Below are 6,711 nucleotides of genomic sequence, written 5' to 3' on the forward strand. Positions count from 1 at the left end.
CATGCCCATACAGCAAGCATATGTGAAGATGGTTTGCTTCTGGATACCGCTGTATATGCACAGATGGTACAGATGTAAAGTTGGTTCAGTTCTTGGACTTGGTTAAGTCAGTAGTCACAGGCAGTCCAAAGGTGTGACTAATGCATCTCTTTTATGATCCCTGGCACAATAGTAGCCCCTTGCAATGCTTTGGAGAACCTTTAAAAAGTCAGTGGTGTACTGTTACAGAGTCCTCACAAGTCAGAAATGATTAAAAATGAAATGAGTGCCAATGAGCTTTAAAGAAAAGGCTGGATTGGCAGGGGATTACTTCTCACAACAGTGCCAACAGCTGTTCTTATTCTTGTTCTCGTGGGAAACACAAGGGAGACAGAGAGATAGTCCCTACATGTAGAATGAATGAGTGATGGATACCAGCTCTACTTCCTTTTTGCTCTGCAGGTCATCTCACCATGAAGGTTTTTTGTGTGTATCAAAGTTGAGTATGTTGATGAAGGTTCTTAGTCAGTCTTTCAGCTCATGGTATAACCTGGATACCTTGTTCTGGAAAAAAGTCCAGTTGCCTACAATTTAGCACTTAGTATTGCAGAATTGACTCTGTTTAGGGCATTCAATTCCACGCTGTTTGTTTATTAAAAGTCTTCAATATGTGATGGGATAGAATATGCTGTCATAGATGGCAAGTGCAGCAGAAGGAAAAAGCCAAGAACATGGCACACAGCCGGCAAAGTGTGGGTAGACAAGACAGCCATTAGGCACTGTTTCCATTGGAAAGAGTCAAAGAAATTCTGAAGTGGTTACCAACAAGATATAATGAGCTTCTGTCTTCAATGTTACATGATACCTGCTCTGAAATCTTCTGTCTTATAAGGACTAAACTCAAATATAGCACCGGGCTTGTGTTGATGCTCCAAACAAATGCCACATGCTCAAGAGGCTTATTGTGTTTTAGGGTCTTTGATCTCTCTGTCCGTCGGTTTCTCCATGTGTCAAACAGAAACAACTGGGCTTGTCATAACAAACCAAAGTGAGTGTTGAGTAACATTGCAGTCTACGAGCTGGCCACATTTATTTTGTAAGTACATGTATTTTTAGTATATTTTCATTTTTTATATATATATATTTGTGAATTGTAATTCTGCGTAGTCATTAGATTATACTTTTTAAAGGTCAGATGCTAAGGAAAGGTGTTGGTTAACCTGGTACACCATCTGGTACTTTTTAGATGTTAAGGTAAAAGGCCTCAAAGGCCTTGTTAAAATTAGGCCTTGGTGTTGGATTTTGACACTGGCTCCTTGTCCATCTTGCAGTAGAGCTCCTGGGATTAGAGTGTGAGATGATGAGAGGTGGGGTGTGACCATGAATCCGTCTCAAACCGTCTGTTAGGCATACATGATACTCTGGAAGCTTCTGCCTCATAGATATAAAATTTGGCATCATCATGAAAAATTCCTTAAAATACACTGTGATTGGCTTTTTGTGAGTGTAGAGTGTAGAGTGTTGATGTCAGTTCCTGGATAGTGCTAATGAGTGTCACATGGCAGTGTGTATTGATGTTGTTGGTGTGGGTCACTGCCATCATATAAACACCAGAGGGAGACTCAAGTTGCAAAGGTGTAAACATGCTGATGTGTTACCAGCTTCTCTTTCATTATCATCATCCTCTGGTCCCGTTACAATATACCATATCATCCACTGAGAGCATAAAATAGTAAGTATTCTCATATCATTTATTATTGATCATTGATAGATATCCATTTAAAGATATATCTACACTTTATGTTTTGTCTTTACTTCAACCATCTTTAATTTGTTCCTTTTTAAGGCATGTTTGGATCTATTCCATCCCACATTGGAAAAGACAGAAAAAACATCCTGGACAGTCATCGTAACCCAAAAATGGTATGACACATTTATAGATTTTTATACACAGCTTGTGTTTCATCTTTAGTAGTTTAGCTACCTAGATGTAAGCAGCTGTTTGTGTTCTTATCTCTGCTTTTCAATGGACATGTGTTGAAAATGATGTGTATATATTTATATTTTATATATTTATATATATTCAAATGTAATGAAGTATTGTAGATCACAGTAAACTAGAATTTAAGCTTATTTGAATTAATATTGGGCAGATTTCATGATGCAGTTTAAGCAGATTATTTGAAATGTGCCAGTTGCAGCGTTCTATTACAAGACAGTTGTGTGTAACTTACTGGATGCAGCTGATGTAATGCAACCAGTTAAGACCATGCAATATTCATAAGTTAACTCACTCAGGCATCCTTCTGAAGGGGGGCAATGGTGAGCAAAGCGGTTATGTTTTTGTTTTGATTCAATATTGGGGAAACTCACAAGATGCATATTAAAGGATAGGTTTACAGTTTTTCACATGCCTCTGTGTATCTACATTGAAATCATTACTGCTTGCTGTAATTAGTCCCTCTTTGTGTTAAAAAAAAATCTGAAGTATATCAGAAGACAATATGTGGCTTGCGACTATTGTTTTTAAGACAAGCTTGAAAAATTGTGAATCTGTCCTTTTTAAAAGAAGAATCATCAGAATCAAAGCAGCAGGCACAAAGCTGACTTTAAGTCCCTTTTATGGGTCATGTTCCAAAAGTACTGGATGCTACTTGTCCTAGTTTTTGACAAAGACATTCCATTCAAAATGTATAATCTCAAAACTTTTTTTTTTTCAAACTTTGGAAAGACCCTCTTTCTCCTTGTAAACCAACTGGCTTATAGATGATTTACAAGCTTGTTTAGAAGGAGAACTAACCAAACCAACTAACTGATACACTATTATTCATTTATGGAACACAGGAAGTGGAAGAAAATGAAGAGGAAAAAGAAGAAAAGGGACACAGGATGTCTACTGAGAGAAAGATCAAAGAAATGTTTGAGAAATAGCTCAAGGTAACACTAACTATTCAAGGTTTTTTTTTTTTTTTTTTTAATAACGAAGTGGAAAATAGTCACTAATAAAGTGAAATAATACCAGCAATTCTCAATGAATAATCCAAATGAAATTCATTTGGATTGGTGTGCACAACTTAATTAAAGGAATCCCTGATGAAAAGATTTTGTTTAGGGGAATACAGCAATATGGGGAGGCTATTGAAAAATTGAGCAAACATTATATCTGAATGTAGAAAAGGGTTACACTTATCTATAGGGGACAAAGATGACCAGTATTACAAATATTACTAAGTCCAGGATGAAGCAAATAATAGACAAATCCACATTGTATAAACTTTTATAGAGATTTAAAGGATAAACATTAAACATGAACATGATATTTTAGAGTAATTAACAAGAGAAAACTATCTGCATTGTTTTTATATGCCTTAGAGACAGAGAGAAACAGAAAGAGAGAGAGAGAGAGAGAGAGAGATAGGGAGGGGCACCATAGTAGTTAATCAGAGGAATTAAACATTTTTTTCCTGTTATTTCACAGCGGTCATGCTCTAAAGCATGAATAGATAGACCTCACCTCTGCACAACCCTTTGGCTTTTGTGTGAATACAGCCAAAGTGCATGTAACTGTACATCCTGTCTGCTGTTTGCCTCTCTATACTACCTGTGTGTGTGTAGCTCAGCCCTACCTTTGGTCAAACAGACACACAGACCTGCAGCTCTTGGTACATCAATGGTAAACCAAGAGCAGAGGAGCGAGACAAAGACAGCGTTGAAACCTGGTCTCATCCTGTCCACCCACTGTCCAAGTGTTGACATCCAGAAACGTCCTGAGCACACCAAAATACTAAGAAAATTAGAAAATACAGGCAGAGGGCAGGGTCTTAGATGGACAGATATAGACAAAAGAAAGTTAAAGATGGGGTGAGTGATTCTGGTGAAAGATAGGTGATCGTTGGTTGTTTTTCAGGGTTATCAAGAACCAACAACCTTGGAATGAGTTGATTAATTCACTGTTACCCTCATCGACTCGTGTCTCTGTTTGGGTAGATCTAGAATGAGCTGAAAATTGGGAGGAATTTCCTGGCATTCCTGATTCTCTGGTCAGCAACATTGACTAAACAAACCTTAACTGCTTTTACAAGCTAATTTAGAACTATCATCATTACTCAGCAACCACCCTCTGACCATAAAAGAGTTGACCTTGTTGAAGTGACTTTCAGTTCTCCATTCAAGAGACTATGTTACATTACCATACCATCACTGCTTCACATATTAACAAAAGGCCATTATATGGTGTACATTTACAAAACATATTATATAATTTTACAACTTCTCAAATTAAATCAATGTCATTACAATAAAATCATAGCAGCATCAATCTGGCAATGAGATAAGGTGCAGACTGAAGGTATATTTTTCATGATCCAAAAAGGTTATTAAACGTCAAAGCATAGACAACTTTGCATTATCTATAAGTCCACACAGATATAATGCCTATATTTAGTCCACTTCAATATTGTAAATAATACACATCTAAAGACCAGCACTGCTATGATAAGTACATTACACTCCAGTAATTTTCAGTATTTAACTTACTTGAACTCAGCTGCTTTCAGTTTTTTAAACGCAATTTCGGCGTCAACTCAAGAGAACACTAGGAAAAGCTTCACTCTCAGTCTCTCTTCCTTGCTCCTTCTCTGCTCTTACTAATATGAATTTCTCTCACACAAGAGAAACACACTCACATGCACACACACTCACACTCACAAACAAAATTTGCAGTGTGCTGCATAACACCTGCACAGAGATGTCTCATTTATCACACACAAGGGAACATGAGCTGCTTTGGAATTCGAACACATCTTGGCCACCCTGAAATCTAGTGTTTACATAAAAAAAACAGGTGGTCTTTTGAGTGGACAAGTTGTTAATCTATTTTCATCCAGGCAAATGTTTGCAATTGATTATTTGATCTATTTCTATGAATTAATACAGGGCATGCATTTGAAACCAAATAGAGCATCTGGTAATACTGAACTACTACAAGTTTTTGTGAGTGTCGAGAATTATATAGGATAGTGTTTTATGTATGGATCATATTCACTGATCAGTTATCTCTATTTCATCTATTTCAATCTCTTATGTGCATGTGAACATTTTTTAATTTGTTTGTTATTTTGCTTTTTTCAATAATCCTTCCCTGTTTGCAGTACAGGGTTTCTTAATTTCCTAGTATAGAGCACAATGATGTTTATCAGTGTTTCACCGATCCCCTACCTCGTCTTGACTTGTTTGCAGCATTACATATGTAAACGACACGCCGGCCTTTATGGCACAGCACCTTGTACACAACAAAATAATGTCCATCCCATTCAACTAAAATGGTAAGATAACAGGAGGATTAACTAATTACAAATCAAAATATTATGTTAATTTCCTTTTGTCTCTGCATGTTTACTTTAGCCAAACAGCCACATGAAATCTGTACAAACTATATAAGGTACCATGAACTACACAGTTACACATACCTCACAACCATTTGTAGCATCAAATGCCCCCATAGAACCCAACAATGAGCAATGCTAGCGCCATCAGTGCATACATCAAAATCATTGCAGTACAGAGAAGCAGATACAATATTCTTATGATCTCTACTTACCTAGATACAGAACCTAACTAAGTTGAAGTTGATGACTTTAAAACCTAGTCACAATACTGGTGAACTAAAACAAGAAGAAGAAGCTTCACAGGCTGGAATTTTTTTCTGAGGTGCTCAGTAACAGGATGATGAAATACATCTGACATGTAATTAACAGAAGCGTTCAATGCATTTGTCAACAATTGCAAACGTAAGGGCTAGGGAATTTGTGAGCTGGGGGCTATATTTGCTTTAAGTCCTAATAAGACTGCAAAGAAAGGCCAGACATATTGAATATCCGCTTTTATCGCAACTTAATCACACCACAAGAGAATACTTTCACAGCATCCCAGGGTTCATCTTTCTTCAGAGAGAAAACAGCTTAACGGACTATAATGGTATCTTAAATTAGCTTCGACCATACACTTGGCCCTTTTCCCCAGGGATGTTTGGAACAATGTCACTGCCAGAGTTAAGCTTGATAGCATAATATATTCTATGTGTGCATTTAGATTAAGAAGTAATAATAATCCAACATCCATAAAGATTCTGAGTATCTTAATTCCTAATTTAAGAAAGGAAAACATTGTATATAAATTGTTCCTTGTAGTTAAACCACTTTTCACAAAGTAGAACATACTGAATTGTTGAAATGTACAGTCATTGTTGGTTTTAGGACTGGAATGTGCAATTTTGGTGTGGGGTTAAATTTAATTTTAGTTTTTGTATTCTGCAGGATAAGGTAACAGCAGTTGTGTTGATGAGGCCGTCTGACATCACTCACTAAGAGAAGCCCACTGACCTTAACAGGAGGGCTGTTCCATCCTGGTGTCCGAAGGTTTGAGTATAAAAGAAGCACTCCCAGGCCCCTCAAAAGTGGACTGACAACTGCCAACGAGGTGAGTCCCTATCAACACTGTCTATCTTTCTATCTATATATTTATATTTATATATATGAAAAAAATATATATTAAGAGTTCTTTTGCAAGGTTGCACAAAGTTAATACATTCCTGTAAAGTGAGGGTTGCACATTTTTCTTTTCCCCTCCCTTTTTAGCATCCTCAAAACAACTGCATCACTTGACAACAACAAGGTAAATAGCCTTCGTGCAACTATTGACTTGAGTGAAAAAAGGATACTAAATCAAATTAAA

General features: G+C 36.8%; 1 long non-coding RNA gene across 1 annotated transcript; it reads left to right on the plus strand.

The window, feature by feature from the left end:
* Positions 1–1,406: 1,406 nt before the first annotated feature.
* LOC115583195 (uncharacterized) lies at positions 1,407–2,882 on the plus strand. The gene is made up of 3 exons (XR_003984319.1): positions 1,407–1,711; positions 1,826–1,902; positions 2,824–2,882. It is a non-coding gene; the product is annotated as an uncharacterized LOC115583195 (long non-coding RNA).
* The last annotated feature ends 3,829 nt before the right edge of the window (positions 2,883–6,711 follow it).

This window comes from Sparus aurata, chromosome 6 (genome assembly GCF_900880675.1).
Source record: "Sparus aurata chromosome 6, fSpaAur1.1, whole genome shotgun sequence".
Lineage (NCBI taxonomy): Eukaryota > Metazoa > Chordata > Actinopteri > Spariformes > Sparidae > Sparus > Sparus aurata.